Genomic DNA, 20,050 nt, shown 5'->3' with positions numbered 1-20,050 from the left:
AAATGTTTTGAAACCATATATACCAATATTAAATCAATATTTTATATGTTATTGCTTTTGAGTAGAAAGAATGTAAGAGCAAAGATAGAAAAGGGGGTATGGCTATTAACGACTACTTACTCCCATACTGTTGTTGCATATTGTTCCTAAATAGATCTGTTTAAAATAATTCCTATACATTCAGAAATAGATCTATTTATAAGAATTACTGTCATACTGTTGGCCACTTTGTGAAGATATTCATTCTGGTTGGATATTGTCAAGGGTTATGCTGGTTGATTTCAGTTATTTAAGTGATTTTTTAGAGACTTCTTGTAGAGAGAAATTGGCATAAATACTTTATATAATTTATGTAGTAGTGTTCATGTTTTGTTGGCTTAATGGCGAGACTGTAGTTCATATAAAGAAAATTATTTTTTTTCCAGGATGTGTTGTAGTTTGAGACTTATGGAGGAGGATTAGTATACATGCATTTGCCAGGTCTTATCTAAGGTATTTTTGGTGTACCAGATTTGTTTGGGTAACTTGTGCAAGAAGTTTGTAATCTGTGAAAGCGGTATTGTTCTCCTTGTATGTTGTCCTTCACTTTATTTCTAACAGCTCTAAAATTTTGAAATATGGATAGGCAAGTGATTTTTGTGAATGATGAGCAATGGTATTTCTATGTAAGTAATGCAGAATGAATATAAAGATTTTAATTAATAAAAAGAGGGTGCTTGAGCAAGGTACATTGGCAAAGACTGCAGGGCACATTCTATTATAGGCACGGGAATGCCTTTACTCATAGTGTCTTTTAATAGTAAGTGGCTGATGCTGTAGGCATTTCTAAGAAGGGAGGTGTGCCTCCCTAGGTGTAAGTAACATCGTCTTAGAAGGCTGAGGTAATGAGAGCAGGTTTTGTGATGGTTGCAGAGCTGAAAATGCAATAATTTGCATGCTAATCAGGTGATACAAACTGCGTTGGTGGTCTTGAAAGATGTGAAGTTTGAATGGCTTAGATTTTTTTAGAAAGTCCCCTCAAACTACTTCTGTTACTTTAACTTCCCAAGTTTAATTGACAATGTCAAAAGTGAATGCATCTTTTGCTTTGCTATTAATAAAGTTTAAAACTTGAAATATGATTTGTTCAGCATAAGAATGCTGACCAAACTGCTACATGCTGGTCTTGAGTTATGCAAATTACAATGCCAAAAGTGAATGCATCTTATATGTCAACTTCTGGCATGTTAAAAGCAAGTAAAACTGAAATCAAATTTGTCCACTATGAGAATTTTGGTTAAACTATGCTTTGTTGATGCTTGCATATCTTTGCCAAGTACCTACCTTGACATCATTTTGTATGTATGGTCAAAGAAAAACTGGGTAGTCTGATAGCTAGCACAGAGGATGAAAGGTTAGGTGCTGTTAATGAGTTCCTTTCTGTATTCCTGAGTTTCATTCCTTCATCCTCTGCCTGCCTACTGTGCAGCTCTGAGAAATTGTACTATACTCCTCAAACATCTTCTGCACCTTGCACATAGTCACTTGCTATGAAGCTGTGAGATATGCAGCAGCTCACGAGACCTTTCAAGATTTACTTTGGCCAATATGGCCCTTACATATCTCTGTGTATGTAAAAGCTAAAATAAATCACAATGCCTTACACTATAAATGGAATATCAAACATTTGAGACATATTTATTATCAGAGCATTTGCTATCCTGGAGTAAGATTTTAGATGCAGCAGTTATAACAATTTTTTTCTATTTTATATAATTATGATTGATATTTGCAGCTATTGAGGAAAATTAAACAGTCTTAGAAAGTATTACAACTACAAGTTCGTTTGACTGGGGAAATCAATAAGTTACTTAAAATGCTCAAATTTATGATAAGCATTTATTAGACTTGCATATGTTTCTCAAATCCTTCTTTTGAAAGTAATGAACTGTTAGATGAGGCTTTGGAGCCATAAAAATCATGTATTGTTTATTCTATATCACTCTTTTTGAGTCACTATTTAATGTCATGAATGAATGCTAGAACTCTTTATTTGAGAAGCTGCAAAGTCTGGATGTCAAGATGGATAGACTGGAATATATACTCTAAGAAACTCCATCAATAGTATATAATTGTAGTAACTGTGAATCCCAGCAAAAAGACTCATACAGTCTAGTCAATTTAACTGATTAAGCTGAATCTTTGAAGTACTAGGATCATAGTACGTTACAAGGTTAATGATCCTAGGGCCCTTACAAGGCTTGCCAAGATCAACCCTGTTCCCAAGATTGTCTGTTTGAAGCAGACACCAATATCAGCAGCAACTGCCCTGGTCCAAGGCAGACACAGGTGGAACCCCTAGGGTGAATTTATGGTTACCCATCCAGTTGTCCAAATTATACTTAAATAGGGCCAATGAGGGGCTTTGCATAACATGTATTAGAATCTAGTTCCAAAGAGGAGGTAACCTCTGGGAGACAAATCTGTCCATCCAGCAGGTCCTGTTGATATCTTATACCAGGTTAAGGTCTTTAGAATGAGTGACTCGTGTGCCATTAGACTTACAAATGTGCAGCATTTTCATTAAGGCAGGGTCCAAGATAGCTTTATATGCAAGGCAGAGGTCATCTCTGAGTAGTCTGTATGACACAGAGTAAAGTGACAATAATTTCATTCTGTTCACATATGGCAGGTGCTGAAGACCCTGAATTTTCTTTGTAAGAAACCTTTTTGGTCTCTCCAGTTGCCGCAGGTGCTTGGATAGGTACATACCAAAGGGAGCTTTGTACTCTTATACTGGCCTGATGAGGGAGGAGCACACGATAGTTATAACCTCTTTTTTGGAGGCAATGCCACTACATATGAGATGAGCAATGTAAAATGCCCTTCTTACTGCTGTGGAGACATGGTGGTCAAAGGCAAGGTTGCTGTCAACTTGTGTGACCAGGTCTCTCACCACTGACTGCGTGCTTATGGTGTTATTATTGACATGGTAGTTTGTGGGCACATCACCCTTGCTGACTAGGATGATGATGCATTTTTTTGCATTAAGTTTAAGACCACGACTTTGGCACCAATCATTGGTCTGCATAAGTCCCTCCTGCAGGGTATTGACATCATTTCAGGACTCAATGATAGCTGTCAATTTTTAGTCATCAGCAAATTTGCCAGCCAAAGGCCTTTGGTTTTTGCCTGGACTTTGGAGAATTAGATTCTGAAGAGTAAGGGTCCCAGAACCGATCCCTGTGGAACACCACTGATTACAGGTCTGCTGGAGGAGGTGGAATCCCCTATTTTGACTGTATGAGTTTGCAACCCACCTGACAATATAAGGGTTGATACCCAACTGGGTGAGTTTATCAATGATGCCTGAGTGGAGAATTGTGTCAAAGGCCTTGGCTAAGTCCTGGTATGCTGTATGCGCAGCTTTATCCTTGTCTAGGGCTTTGGTGACTGTCTCAAAGAAGTTGACTGAGTTTAGCAGGCTAGATTTCCCCTTGACAAAGGCAAACTGGGTGGTATTGAGTGGTTGGAGATTTCCTATATCTTTGTTGATGAGGTCCATGATGATTCGCTCCATGACCTTGCAGATAAGGCTGGTCAGGCTAATGGGTCTATAGTTCCCAGGGTTAGTGGATACACCGCCTTTGTGCAAAGGGATGATGATAGCTCTTTTCCATTTTGCTGGGATGAAGCCAGTGCTAAGACTGTAATTGAAAAGAGTACCCAGGGGCATTGCTAATTCTTGTTTTAACTCATGTAAAAGACAGCCTGGTATGTTATCTAGTCCCATGGAGGCTGTGTTTTTGACCTTGGAGATGGAGCTTAAGACCTGCTCCCCAGAGATACTAGGTGGTGGACAGGTGTTATGGATGCCATGGGGAATGACTGATGGGGACAGGGGAGTGAAATTTCAATGAACCTATCAATCAGTAGGGTTGCTATATCCACCAGCTCTGTAAAGGTAGTGCCGTTAACTACAAGTTCTTGCCAAATCTGGGACTTACCTTTGAGGTTTTAGATGTAACTAAAGAATTTCATATGGTTATCTTTAGTCTGGGAAGCCAGTTTGGATTGGTAGTGGGCTTTAGAGGAATTTACAAAAGGCGTATTTGCTTGTTTAAGTTGAGGAGGGAGTGTTTCCAGTTTTTAGACCATTCCCTCTTACTCTTGGACAGCAATTTATTTCTTTTACTGTATAGCCTGTTAATAGCAGATGTCCACTAGACAGGTTTGTTCTTCTTGGATGATTTTACTTTAGTCCTATCAGGTCTGGCAGAGTCGATACATTTGTACAGATGTTTGTATAGAGCATTGGTGTATAATCCAGCATAGATGTCCACACTATCTGTGGGGGAAGGGGCTGCAAAACTATTTATGCCATCTCTTAAGAGGTTGTAATTGGCTTTGGAAAAGTTTTTTAGTCTAGTTGTTGCTGGGGGGGGGTCAGATGTTGTAGCTACTTCTAGTAAAATTGCTTTATGGTCAGATCTCACCAAGGAGGGCTGCACACAGGGGATGGTGCAATGGTCCCCCCATGTTGGTGAGCACCAGATCCAGGATATTTGAGCCCCTTGTGGGGGTGTCTACCAGCTGATCCAAGGCATTGGAATTTACAAAATGCAGGAACTTTTGTGCAAGGGAGTTTGAACATGTATAATTTACCCAGTCAATGGTTGGGCAGTTAAAGTCACCAAAAACCAGGGTGTTTGGTAGTATCTTGATTAATTCAAGTAGCCCCAAGTAGACTGAGTAGATGTCCTGATTCATGGAGGGGGTCCTGTAGTTGCAATGACATGAAGAGGGGGGTCTTCCCAACAGTCAACTACACCTGGAGTAATTCCCTGGAATTATTGTGTATAACCAGTCTAGAGGTGTGTTTATCTTTAATGAATAATGAATGAATCTTTAATGAATAATGATACACCACCTCCTGTAGTTTTCACTCCTTTGGTCTGTAGTCTGAACCTGTGGAAGGAACTGTAACCTGGTATGGCTGGGGCACTCTCTGCAGCTTTAAACCAAATCTCTGTGACTGCACAAATATCAGCATCTTCTAAGGTGAGGACTGCTTCCTTTGAATGCAGTTTCAGGTTTAGACTCCTAGCATTGAGCAACATAACCTTGAGTTTGTTTTTAGAGGATATTTTTACATAAGGAATTCTGTTCTTGTGACATTGGCTAAAATGCACTATGGGGGTGGCAAGAGCCTTTGCCAGTAACCGAAATCACAGGGGTGACAGATGAAGACCATCTCTGGCAAAGAGTCGAGGTTTGTTAATCATGTCATCCCAGGCTGACAGATACTGGATCCCCTTAGAATGACACCAGAAACCTAGCCAGTTATTAAAGTCAATCATTTTTTGCTTGTATTGTGGCATCATCCTAGGTAAAGGTAAAATTCTGCTTAAGGCTAGGGACTTACCTACCTGAGATACATAATCTGAGAGCTTGGTCATGTCTCTCTTCATATAGTCCAGTGAGGTATGTCTCAAGTTGTTCATACCAACATGGACTATGATGGAGTCATAACATTACCTGTTATTCAGAGACTTGAGTGCATGTGTAATGTAGCAGATCCTGGCATCTGGCAGACAGCTGACAGTGACCTTTTTCTTATCCATCCTGGTGAGAGGGACATCTGTGTGTCTTACAATGGAACCACCTATGACTAAGATGTTTGGTTTTGTGTTATGCCTTAGGGGCTTGTCTGAAGAGACACTAGTGTGTGAGATATTATGTGTACTATGTTCTACAGAGGATGTATTATGTGAAATGTGTTTTTGTTTGGGAGGTCTCTGATGTTTAGGTAAGCTCCTGATAAGGACCTCTGCATATGTAAAATAAAATAATGGCTGCTGGCTGCAATACATTCCATAAAACAAGTTTAATAGTGCCAAAGACTGTAAAGGACCTCTGCATATGTAGATTTATGTGTTGTTGGTTTGGTTGGTGCAGGAGGTGAAGTGTGTATGGTGAAAACCCTCTTAATGTCAGATGTACTGACTGGTGAACAAGAGAGCTTAGATTCTAGGTACTTAATATAAATGCATCTCTCACATATTGAATTTGTGTAAACTAGAAAAAGTGGGTTGTGTCCCTGTACATGAGGCGATTACTACATTGCCTCAGGATGCCCATGTCAACCAGGCTGGCTGGAGAAACTGTGGGAAATTGTCCATCCATAATGCTAGGTAGATTAATGTGATCAGAAATGGGGAGAGGGGAAGGACAGGTTACACAGATGGACAAATGAAGGAGTCAGATAACAAAGGTCTAGTGGGTGAGAATTTTGTTGTTACATCAGAATTTACACAGATTGCTCCTCTTGATCATGGAACACAAACACGTGTCACCTCTGAATGATAATAAGTAGTGTCCTAGGAGAAAACACAACAAACGAGAAGTTTGCAATTATAACCACCAGTGGTAAGCACCACTGCATGGCAGTGAACAATGCACAAACAAGCGCACACCCAGGCAAATGTAGGCCTTAATTCAAACCAAGAACAAGGAAACCAAAGACAATTAACCAATGCCGAAGCTCTTATTGAGCCCTGATACAGTAACCTCCAATCAGATTTGACCAGGCTGTACTTTTCCTCACACGAGAGTACAGTAGAGCCACTTAAAAAAATATATTTCTTGTAGTTTAGTACTCAGTTAGGACAAACAGACCACATTCAGCAGATCTGAATCTAGTCTATGCTACAGTACACAGAAGTGCATAAATCAGCCAAAAACAGCCTGTGATGTTCTTTAAAAAGCAGCATAACCACTTGTTATACAGTAGTAAACTCAAAAGCAGTCAGAAAAGTGCAGTAAGCAGTGTAAATAGCTTAAAATAACAGTGTTTTGTAATATTTACATACAAAAATACATAAAGATTTGAACCTGTGATCTGAGCTCAGCAATTTCTTTGTTTTCACCTCAAAGACTTGGGAGGACCAAAAAGTGACAGGATATGCATCATGCATAGCATTAGCAGTGTGTTAGAATGGTTTCATGAGTAGTTGTGGAGAGGTAGAATTAGGTCATGTGCATCAAATTCTTTTTTTCAACACCAAAGGTTTCCATAACCAATTATTAAAAAAAAATTTAAATCTCCAGATAAGACTCTTTTTTTTTTTCATTTAACAAATATCCTGCCCCATCCAAGAACTATACTGCAAAGCTTACTGTTTTTCTCCAGTGAACTGGAGCAAGCTGCCTCTCCTCTAAAGGATGAGCCCTGCCTTTCCAGGTTTAAAAACTTGTTCAAGTAATATTTACTTTAAAGTAGCATATAATTAAAATGTTGCGAAACCTCAAACTAATCAAAGTATTTTAAAGGGAATTTTTTTGAAATTATGTTGGTCTTTTTTGGGACCAAGTAATTCTTTCTTGGAGTATATTGTAATGTGCTTTTATCTTGTTTATGTAGAGTTCGGCATGCTGTACTTAAAATTATGTTTTTTTAGCATGCCTTAGTAAATTGCATGGTCCAAACTGATTTCTGTATAGTGTGTGCTCCCTGTATGCATTATAATCACAATGTTTTAATACTGAATATACTTCAAGACTCTCAACAACAATAACATATTCTGCAATTACCATTTTGTAACATCTGTTCAACTGGTAACTAAAATGTTAATTCTACCAACTCTGTTTGGATCTTCACACCTCAACTATAAACCAGTGGGAACTTACTTTCAAGACTCACCAGATTTTACACAATGTGTGGAGTCTGCATGTCCTCCCTCTAGCACAGATGTCCCATAGTACCACTGCCTACATGGCAGCATATGGTCAATATATAATAAATCCATAAGTCAAGCTCCACTCAAGCAACCCATACGCACAACCTCAACATGGTCTGTGATATCAACAGGATTTGTTGGTGGGACAGATTTGTGTCACAGAGACTGCTCCATCCGTGGAATAGACTCCCTCTCCATGTCAAGCAGGGTACCTCATTATCCCTTTTTACCTGGATAACTGAATGAGAAACAGAAAATACACACCTGAGATTCCACCTGTGTTCCTGCTGGACAGAGGCTTTGGGTGCTGACTTGTCTAAACATGGGCAAACCTCTTGGCTAGGCTTATAAAGGCCTCAGGGCCAATAGCTTAGTAACCTCCTATGATCTATAAATTAAGGTATTCAGCCATGTGGCACAGAGGGATAAAGCCCTTAATGTGCCCCAGATGACCCATGTTCAATTAGAGGCATGGATGCTGTTGGGTCTGAGAAAGGGAGGATGACATTGAGCAGCAGGCAAAAGTTTGTCCATGCTGGAGGGAAACATGCAACCTGGCTTGTCACAATAACTGCAGAAGTCCCTGCTGAGCTCTGTGTTGCAAACTTGTGCCACTTGATTTTGAGGCTGAGCATGGGAGGAAGTGCACACAGATCTCCCAATGGCAACCATAATGGAGCTCGCAAGGCTGCTGGGGCAGGGGGGGCAATTTAGGGCATACTCACTTCTCATCAGCAGTAAGATATAACACCGGTGTCCATGGTCTCCTCACTGGTCCCAGATGTAGGTTGGGTAGAACCCAGGAAAGGATAACGTGGGTCTAGTAGACCCAGTGGTGATGAGAGGAGATGGGACAACTGATATTGAGTTCTAGGGAGGTGGGCAAGAAAACATAATAAATGAACATGTTGAACTCATACAGCATAACTGTATATTCAGTGGAATCAGTGTTATTAAGTAACATAAAGTTACAATGATAGCTTCATGTTACTGTTAAACATGAGAGAACATTTTCCATTAATAGTACTTTTAGATGAAGGACATATAATGATACTCTACTGCAAAAGAAAATATATGCATCAGTGTGTGTGTGTGTGTGTGTGTGTGTGTGTGTGTGTGTGTGTGTGTGTGTGTGTGTGTGTGTGTGTATGGGAAGGGCACTGGTTTAGTGGAAGTTGTTTACTGTTCTTCACCTGTGTTGTTCATATTTCACACTTCAGGGCTGCTTACAGTCTTTAATGTGCAGATTTTAATATACCAGAATGGTACTTAGCATTTTTCTGAGAACAGGTGTACAACAAAATGCATTTTGCACACTTAAGTTGATACAATGGCAAAAATTTTATAGCTTTCAGAAATCCACATAACATTATCCTGCATCATTTTTAAAATCCAGGTGATCTAAAAACCCAACTACAATCTGTCCTTTTGGACCTAAACCACTGGCTCACATCCAAAAAGTTTCTCTTTAATTCCAAATAATCAAAGCTATGCTCTTTCCTTCTATGAAAAGTTATTCCAAAGGTTCCAGCTTCCTCAAGCATTTTGAGAAGCACAACTACCTTATCAACACCATAATTTCATTCAGATGCCTTGACATGTGGCTCAATTAAGCTCTTAACTTTAAGGAGCATATTCAAAAACTTATATCTAAAATCAAGTATCACCTTTCCTAGGCTCAGCAAATCTCTCAATTCCTTTCATCCCCAGCTAGAGAAGCAGACCTCTCAACCGTACTGAATTCCTTGGAATTTATCAGTTTTGAGGACAAAATAATGGGATGCCACAATGTTCCAAGTGGCCCCTTTAATTCACAATTTATTTTTAAATATTTATTTACAATTTTAAAAATCCTACTAGGTGGGTGTGTCATTTAAAAACATTAGAAGCTGTAAGAAAGAACGTATGGGTTTGCATAACCCATACATGTGAGTGCGCACTGTGTGCAAATATATTTATATATAGTATTCTTCAATTCATGAATCACAGCATCTTGTTGATAATACAGAAAGTTTGTGCTTAAGAAGTTTGAAAGTGATATAATAATTCTTTTAGAATCACTTTTGGTCTAATCTTTTATATCACCACCAAGCAGTAACAGCAGAAAGCTACTGACCGCGTTGGTGTAGCATTTGCACACTTCTGTATCTGTGTGGTGGGTGGTGGTACACACCTGATCTACCAAAACCTCCGTGGACAGGCAGCAATAGCATCCATGTGGTAATTAAAAGGGACATATGGGAACTGACATAAAATTAATGTATCTAAATCAAATCATACAAATGCAATGAGTAGGCGCTGAGAGAAAATCTTTAATTTCTGTACACTGTGCACAACAGAGCAATAGCCACTCTTCTCTTACTAAGTGCATATACTTATAGCTCTCAACTGTCCAGCTTTTTGCAGACTGTACAGATTTTTCATCACATTTTTTTTGGTCTATTGCTCATAAAACATTCATTCATTAAGTAAATAATAGCGACCACTTAAGTTTCAGACTTCATATCCTTCAGAAAACATATGCTAACTCAAAGCCTTTTATTCATGCAACTTGCTAACTCAATGCCTTTTATTCTAGCAACAAGTAAAATTTGTCCCTATTTTTGAGCCTTTGTCATTATTTATGTGTGGCTTTGTCCAGATTTCCTGTGCTAAGATATAGAGAGCTATGCAGATATACTGTACAGGGTATATGCTTCTTTCACCTCACTGAAAACTTGCAAAAGTAGCTCAGCTAAGCAAAACATTAGATAGCAGCAGTGAAGAACTCAACATTTCATGGTGAAAAAGAAGGCTGTGTAGTAGAAAATCTTTACAAACTAATCAGCATTGTCAGAAAACTACATGTAGAACATACGTAGAGGATAAAGCACACTGTTAAAGCCTGGACCGGTTAGCATTGTGCAGCTATACCCCCCTCCCCAACAGGTACAGTTGGGATTCATTTTGCAAGCCTAGTAAATTCTGAAGCAATTGCCCTAACTTGGGATGCACTATGGAGTATTTACAACTCCTGCCATAAACAAGACCAGAAGAAAACAATGGAGTCTTTATAGTGCTTTGTTTATGTTCTTTTGAAGTAGTAGCCACAGCCTAGAAATACCAGAATAAACTTTAAAAATTGTATCCAAGATACTCTTTTTTGAGAGCTGGCACTACAAAAATATCTTCTTCTTCTTTCTGCTTTTCCCGGTTAAGGGTCGCCACAGCAGATCACATGTCCCCTCATGATTGGCAGTGGAGTTTTACAGTGTCGAGTTGCCAGCCCAGCACCCAACCTTCCACAGAAGGCACACGCACACTCTCACACCTAGGGCCAATTTAGAGTGTCCAATCCACCTACAGCATGTCTTTGGGATGTGGGAGGAAACCAGAGCACCCAGAGAAAACCCACATGACCACAGGGAGGATATGCAGACTCCACACAAAAGGCACCCCAGCTGAGGATCGAACGGAGAACCTCTTGCTGTGAGGTGGCAACGCTAACCGCTGCACCACCATGGCTGCCCCGCACTACAAAAATATCAACAACCTAAATTAATATGGTTAGAGTTCAATCAAAACATCATGACTTTTATAATTTTTGCAGGAGCATAACTTAATAATTCCACAATGAAATTAACATAGCAGTATTAATTGTACAAACTGCAGTTTATTTCACTAGCCCCACCAAAACTGCATGAAATTGTTACTCCTCATAAATATGGTTGCTTTTTTTTCAGCCACCCAAATGTCAGCTCTGTGAGCCCGCAAGGAATTCTCCAAGTGAAGTCAAAGCATGTGATCATAACAGGTGCAGAGTGACAGCGGGGCATTGGCCAGTTTAAATGTACCCCCTGGTACATCTCCCTACACATATAGAAGAGATGTAATAAGATGTGAATGAACTTAAATTGCAATATAACTGTGGTAGAACAGACACAGCTGGAGTTTAGGTGATTAACTAGCACATCAAAGGCCTGTTAGGTACAGAAGAGCCTTCAGTCTTATAATTGGCAAACTGCTGGGTTGCATTGGATTAATAACCCTTCGTCTCCTTTTGGGGAAGGTCTTTGACTAGTCCTGTAAAGGGATACTTAGTTGCGCTCCTCATCCTTCTGAATCTAACGCCATGATGCCATAACAAGGCAGCTACTGGAGAGGGAGTTCCAAAAGCTGGCAGTACAGGTACATTTGTGGGGAAGCTGCTGCATCCTTATTTTTGTTATTGCTATTATGACTGAATAATTAAGTAAAAGAGTGTACTGATTTTTCATTCTTTTGAAGAGAAAAAATGTATAAGAAATATTGCTAAGCTCTAGTTATTTTTATGCAGTATAGCTTTATTCTGGCATCCATCCTGACAACAAGATAAGTAGAAAATACAGGCAAAGGGCTGGTTTAATTATTATTTATTTTTTTTTTTTTTTTTGCAGAATTGCAAAACAAATGATTCAAAACCATGTATGGCTATAATGGGGACTGGGTAGGGAATATTGGAAAAAAAAGTTGAAAGCTTTTTTTTCTTTCTTTTCTGCTTTGATGAGTGCATTAAAGAGTTGTTTTATTGTATTTGTGCAGTGTAGCTTTCTTGCCACACTCACTTGCCATATCACTGTTCTTTTAAGTTATCTTTTCATGTTCATAGCTGTATAGTATTGAAAGGTTGTTATTTCACATAAGTAAGTTGGTGTGGTGTTTGCTATGTGAAATACCTTTCATTCTCTCAGAGCAAAAAATCTGGACAAAGCCAAAAATAATGGTGGGACTGGGTCAAAGGCCCAAAAATAGGGACAGATTTTTAAATATTGCTTCTGTAAATTCAGATAGTTACTAGAATAACAGTTTTGCATTACTATGTATTTTCTGATGGATATTAAGTTTGAAACTCATATGCCTTCCATTATTTATTATTATTCAGTGACTTCAATATTCATGTTGGTAAGGTATCCCACAATTCCACCGGAGTGGGTGGGGTTGCATGATTATGTATGAACATTTTATAATAATCAGGGTCCTGGTTTTTGGCCAGTTGTAATACTTTTCATAGGCCTTTATCCAGATTTTTGAGGTTTCCAGGTTGAGAGTATGTAGGGAAGCTATTGAGAAAAGTGTCCTGCTCACAAACGTAGAGTATGGTTTACCCTTGCTTGCCACTTCCTCTAACAAAAAAATATGTCAACACTGTAGACCTTATGCAATAAAACATTCTGCTTCATCAACAATCCTCCTTGGCTTGAACAGCATTGCCTTACTTTATACAAGTTAATCTGGCTGCCAGTACTAGCCAGATCCAACTTAATTCTGGGCCCCCAACTTTTCAAATACTCCACCACTCTTGCAATGAAACATATCACCACCACCCCAACCTACAACCACAGAAGTCAGGGTACAGTAAGCCCTACTCTCCAAAACCCATATACTAAACTACATAGGTCTGGCTCTAGTTTTTGTGCTCTTGCTCCAAAACTGTGGCAATCCCTTCATCACTATCTTAGTGAACATATTAACTATGCTAAGTTCAATCCCAATGATCTGTTTACGCAATTAAAATGCAAATGTGAGAACTCAGGATATATTTAATAAATATTACTATGCACTAGGTTAATTATTTTGCAAGTCACCCCATTTAGGCCACTCCTCTGTTGGTTGCCACTAGCTGTGTGCTTCCTGTAAATATGTAAATATCGTCTTTTTCTCCTTGCTTGCTTTATCTTAGAACACAACCTTTCTAATTCCCCATCTTATTGGATTCTGTGTCTTTACCATTACTTATCCCTTGTTTTGTTCTCAAAACACCCTACAATTTCCAAGGCCAATCCTGTTTCTCACTCTTTTCTTGTTATCCTGATTCCATTTTTCCATTTTTAAAATATACATCTGAACAAGATACATTTGCACATAGTATCTCTTTTATTTTGTGACCAGTTTGTATTACTTTTGTGTTCCACTGTTGGTTATATTTATTACATTTTTTTGTTGCTACTATTTTAAATTTAACACAGTTTGAGTCTGCAGTTTGTCATGCTCTATTCAGTGCTCTAACCTGGTAACCAAAACATAAAAAAATAAAGTACATAAATAAAATGATTCAGCCTAACACACCATGCAGCAACTTACAGTACCTAATGAGTAATAGTGTTCCAATGAAAAGTTTCAAGAAGTGCAAGATTTAGTAACTTCTGAAAGCAGTTAATAACATGTTGCCCAAGAACACAATGGCAGGGTGTAATTATAATAGCCATGGATGAAGATTTACTAACCCAGCAGCTACTCTGCAGACATAGTAAGCCCTGAGTCATAAAAATTTCAGGTTCACTCAGCATGCCTGTGGAGCAGACCTTATTTGTATTACAGTTTAAAGGGTCTAGCATATAATTTCCATACACTGGCAGGAAATCATTGCCATAACTTTGGTGATAGTAGGCTGCATGCAGCTACAACAGTGTGGATGCTTGCTGTTGCATCCCTTCTATATTCTGTCAGGTTTATGATATGGCATTTAATTTCTTGGCACCACTGTTTCTCTGCTATGTTATACTGAGCACCATATCAACAGATTCTGGATAATAATAATATGAGGGTATGGATTTGGGTGCTATATGTTAGCAAGTGTATACCCATACCATTCCAGCCAGTACTTCACTATGTGTTATGTGATTCAAATTTTTGTAGCTTATGAAACATGCTGTGTAACAATACTTATGGTGCTAGGTAAATTAAGAATTGTGCAGGGATCTAGCATAGGTATGGCAGCTGACTCGTGGGATTAGGGTGCTGTTAACAAACTCTTTCCCATGGTCTCAAGGTTTGATTCCCTCAGCCTCCATTTCTAACTGTTTGGTTCCAAGCAAGCCATTTAACCAGACAGTGGCTTCAAGCAAGCCATTTAACCAGACAGTGCTCCCAGGCAGAGTCTGAAAAAGAAGGTCCACGGAGATCAATGCTCTACCCCAGTAAATAAATAAAATAAAATGTGTCTTGGACCATCTACTATAAATATGTAATTGAATACCATGTTTATGAATCTCATCCACAGTAGTTATCAACTACTTCAACAACAATGATCAGGTAACAATAAGAGTTAATAAACTTTAAGCACAAGTTGTTGTGTCTTTCGGCTTTTCCCGGTTAGGGGTCGCCACAGTGGAACTTCGGTCCGCTAATGATTGGCAGTAGATTTTTACGTACCAAGTTGCCAGCTCTGACGCACAACCTTCAACGAAGGTACGCTCATTCATGCATGTCTCAACACAGAAGACGCTCTAGCTGAGAATCGAACAGGACAACATCTTACTGTGAGGTGACAATGCTACCGCAGCACCACCACTGCAGTCAAGTAAAAGTATTAATTGGAGTTCAACAAGCTTATTCTTTGTCAACAAAATACTTTCTTTTGGTCTTAAATCATGTTGATTTTTTTCTGAATTTCTTTTTATCGGGAATAATAATTTAAAATTATAATTATATGCTACTAGCTTATGCCAGTGACAGTGGATTTTATATCAGCTTATCAAGATGAATAATATATTGTTTGATCTGTAGTCACCTTCAAGGGAATTGGTTGGACTGAAGGCAATTAGATTTAGGTATAGTTTTGGTTGGTAATGATTTTGTAGATGATATCCCAGTAGTAAAGTCAAAAATATATTTTATAAGTTAATTTATGTAATTCTTTTTATTAGTTGTAAGGAATTATGTAACAGTCATAGAATTATGTTACAGATGAATCTGATGAATCATACATATACTCTATTATTATTATTCCTATAATTATTATTATTATTAGTTACTAATGCCTCAATACTTCTTTAGAAGTTAATTCCTCTGGTGGACTTGCTGTTACCTCCCAATCAAGTTTAGGTTAACAAACTTCAAAAGAAAAATTATTGCATTTCTTTGGAGAGAATATTCTCCAGATTTACATGCCTGTGTTTCAGCACAAAACAGGGTTTAGTAGTTTCTAATATATGCTTTTGTGGAAAGCTGTCTTTGTATTTCCTTACTGGATGCAGTACTTGCATTTCAAAACAACTGGGCTTGCCAAAGCAATTATGTTTATAGGTCTAAATACTCTACATGGATGGATTATTTATAAGAACATTATAACTGATAGGATGATAACTATAAATTAGGTTTCCAAATCGTAGAAACCTGTATTTATTAATAAAATACCATACATGTTTTAAAAAGCATGTGATTCAATAATTATGAGGTACTCTGTATTATCAATTGCACTTCTCAGATGGAAATACCACCTATTCTCTGAAACATGAACACACTTTGGTAACATTCTGAATTCCCTTTTGTATCTGTATGGGGTCCATAACAGATGCCAGAATGAGTTAAAGTCACATAAGAACTCAACACTGAAGTATTTTTTTTTGCCCAAGCACTCTATTTGTAGTCATGCATTAGGTATGGAAAATAGGCAAATCCTAGACAACATCTTCCTGGATGTTAGTGCGTTAAATGGTTTTCTTTGCTTAAACTTCAGCAATTACCCATTTACAACAATTTGATACTAGATGAGACAATGTATGGGATGTCTCACCTTACATACTTACAAAATATGGGGTTTAGCTCATTGACAAATTGTTAGTATATTTTAACTTCAGAAACTGACTTTGAACATTACTGATCGCTTTACCCCCGACTTAGTTTTGGAGGGAAAGGTGCGTAGTTTTAATAAATTATTATTTTGCATCACTAGGCTTACTTTCACTGGATAACTTGTAGGATGCAGGTGAACCAAAGGGAAACATTGCAGGAATGAGGGTCTGAATTTTATTTCAATGCATGATTTCCTTCCTTTTATCTCCTTTGTTTGCACATATGACTGCTTTTATATTTTCTTTGATAGCATAAATTTCAATACAGCAATAAAGATGGTAAAATTATGAGACTGTGTTACACCATACATATATTATGAAGTTTATTTTGAACTAATTTTTCATTCCCTGCTCTTATTTTAAAATACTTTCTTATATATTGAGATAATATGACAAAATCATAACTAGTAATTATCATGATGTATCTAAAACTTGGAACTGTAAAATATTTCTCTGGATATGAACAGAATTCATGATCTTATGATGTAAAAAAATAGTTATTATTATCTTTTTCTAAACAGATGCCTGAATGCTATTAATAATAGCATTTTTAAAATTAATAATTACTAATTTAAAACATAAATACCATAACACGTAGCCACAGTAAACAATATTTATAAATTTTATATACAATTGAACAATGCCACAAAATATTGTCTGTAAATAATATCAACATACAATGTGATGGTAAAAAAAAAGCCTGGACTGATGCATAGACTTTTTCTTCCATCTACCCAAAACACACTTTGTAAAACTAAGGGCTATAACAACCTCATTAGCTCTTCCGTTTAGTCATTTGTATAGAATGTTTTCAAAAAGAAAAAAAATATTTAATAGTAATTCAGTTAAATGAAAGACAGTCTGCTAATTTCCATGTCAGTTGCATGCCTTGTGGCCTCTACTCCAAATTTATGTGCAATACACATATAAAAGGCTTTAATGCCAGGCATAACGAAGTTTATAGTTTTTACATCTGCATTTTGTTCTCTGAAATTTGTATTTAATAAGAAATATAAAGGAAACACATCCTGTAAATGTACTTTTTTAATCCTGTAAATATGCTTGAGTTTATGTTCTAAATATTTGGAAAAGACTCACGCTTCAACCATTACTGCATACTTTGATCTGAATTGGAGACACAATGATTTGCATTTATGCTTTGCAAATAGAAATTATAAATGTATTTGTTTTTTCAGCTAAATGATCATGAAAAGTTGTGGAAATATAATATAAAAAACATTAGCTACTTTAAAATTCAGATGAATGCTACTCACTCTGAAAATGAGACATCCACACAAGTATCAGTTCAGATTAACATACAAAACATAGACTAGAAACAAATGTCATAATCTACGGATTACAAATGTGAGAACCACTTTTATATTTTATCTGCTACTGAGAATGAAGCAAATAAACTTTTACAATATTAACAAGTAACCAAATGTTTAAAAAAATCAGACAAATGATAATAAGTGTGGTAATAGGAAATGTAGTTATGGATTATGATTTTGTTTTTATGTTTTCATTCTTAGTCCACTGGGGGAGCATTTTAAATAAATGACTCTTTCTTTCATTATAAACTAACTACTAATCTAGGTCACAAATGAGGTAGCTTCTATTCTGGGTACAAGGCAGTGAAACTATTTCTAGATAGGGTGTCAGACTATCAGAGAAAATGTACATGCACATGCATGCACACACATACATATTGACTCATTCACATACAACATGTAATTCTCTGGTAATTTGGTATATTGGCAGTTTACCTGCTTTCCAAATCAACTAATTGTCAGATTCATCACAAAGTCTGTTATCAGGATTCTCAGTGCAAAGGAACACACATATTGTCTCACTCTGAGCTGTTATGATCTGGTCTACTTTGTTCCCTATTCCCCATTCCCAATCTCCTGCCATCCCAGACCTTTCCTCCTTTTATATTCAAAATCCAGCCTTACTACAGAGTAACTACATTAACTTCTTCTTCTTCTTCACAGAATACATATACAGCAATAACTAAAATCATATCCCACTAGCCCTGTTGAATTTATTATAATCATGTTTACTATTACAACATACAAAAAAAAAATCATCTTTTTAGAATCATTTATTTTAATCTGTACCAAAAGACAATTATAAAAGGTATAGAATAATATATTAAAGCCAACATTAACTTTATTTCTATATATGAGACCAAACTACCCCAACTAATGCCAGTTATTATTGACTTTTTACCGGTCTCCCTCTTTTTACCCACAACTCTTCGTTGCTTCAGCTATGCATTCCATCATACCTCACATGACTTTTCACAGCAGATATACACATCTCTTACTCAGTCACAGCCCTTAAGGCTAAACAACACACCTGATACACTTGTAATAGGTGACTCTATCGTCAGGCACACTGACGTCCCGCTCACCAGGCTGAACAAGGAGAGGGTCACGGTGAGCTGCCTGTCGGGCGCTAGGATCCGCCACATAACACAAGCACTCAGGTCACTCCAAGGCAAGTACAAATATGACTCAGTCATTGTCCATGCTGGTGTGAATGACCTGAGACATACCTCCCTGGACTACATGAAAAGAGACATAGAGGAGCTCTCTGAGCATGTAGCCCAGGCCGGTATGACCCTGACCTTGAGTAGCATCTTACCCTCACCAAGAATGATGCCACAATATGAAGACAAGATGATCAATTTCAACAATTGGCTTAAGTGTTGGTGTCATTCAAAGGGGATCCAATGCCTGTCAGCCTGGGATGACATGCTCAACAAGCCACGATGCTTCGCTAGGGACGGCTTGCACCTGTCACCCCTGGGCTTTCGGATATTGGCAAAGGCTCTTGCTACCCCATAGTGCCTTTTTAGGCAAGGCTCAAAAGACAAACCCACCTCCATAGGTATCACAAGGGATAAGAAACTAAGAGTAATGCTACTCAACGCCAGAAGTCTAAACCTCAAGATGCACGCACTCGAAACTCTCCTTAGCATGGAGAACATTGATATCTGTGCAGTAACAGAAACCTGGTTCAAGGCTCCCGAGAGCACCCCAGCACAACCAGGTTATACCTCATACCATGCTTTTCGGCCCCAAAACCTGGACCGAACCACAAAAGGAGGGGGAGTATCAATATTCATCAAAGATACCCACACCTCCAGGTTGGTGGCACAGCATGAAGCATCAGAGACTATCCATGTGCAACTAACTGTGGGTAAAACTGCCTTCCAGTTTATAGCCTGCTACAGACCACCCTCCCAAACACAGGTACCCCACTTGGCCTTCCTGAGAATACTGGAAAATATGAAGGTCTCTCCAAACACCATTATATTGGGCGACTTCAACTACCCAAACATAGACTGGGAGCATTACTCTAGCTCCAACACCCTAGCCCAAAGGTTCCTAGAATTTATAAACTCAAATGCTATGGAACAACTTCTTACCACTCCCACAAGAGGGGAAAACATACTGGACCTGATCATCACCAACATGGGGACACTATGCTCCAGACCAGAAGTGTATCCCTCACTGGTAAGATCAGACCATAAACTAATCTCACTGGATATTCACATCCCGACCCCACCCCTGCCCAGAAAACCACAGTGAAAAACTTCTCTAAAGCAAATTTCACACGCCTCAAAACCGAGGAATCCTTCAAAGCCCCCGGGCCTGTGGAAAATACGGCCCAGACCGCAGAATCCTTTATAAACTCATTCTATGAACACCTTCAGGAATGCATGGATCATGC

The sequence above is a fragment of the Protopterus annectens genome, chromosome 1.part1 (genome assembly GCF_019279795.1).
Source record: "Protopterus annectens isolate FY-2018-M chromosome 1.part1, PAN1.0, whole genome shotgun sequence".
NCBI classification, from domain to species: Eukaryota; Metazoa; Chordata; order Ceratodontiformes; family Protopteridae; genus Protopterus; species Protopterus annectens.
The sequence above is the reverse complement of the archived record's forward strand: the minus strand, read 5'-3'. Positions refer to the sequence as shown.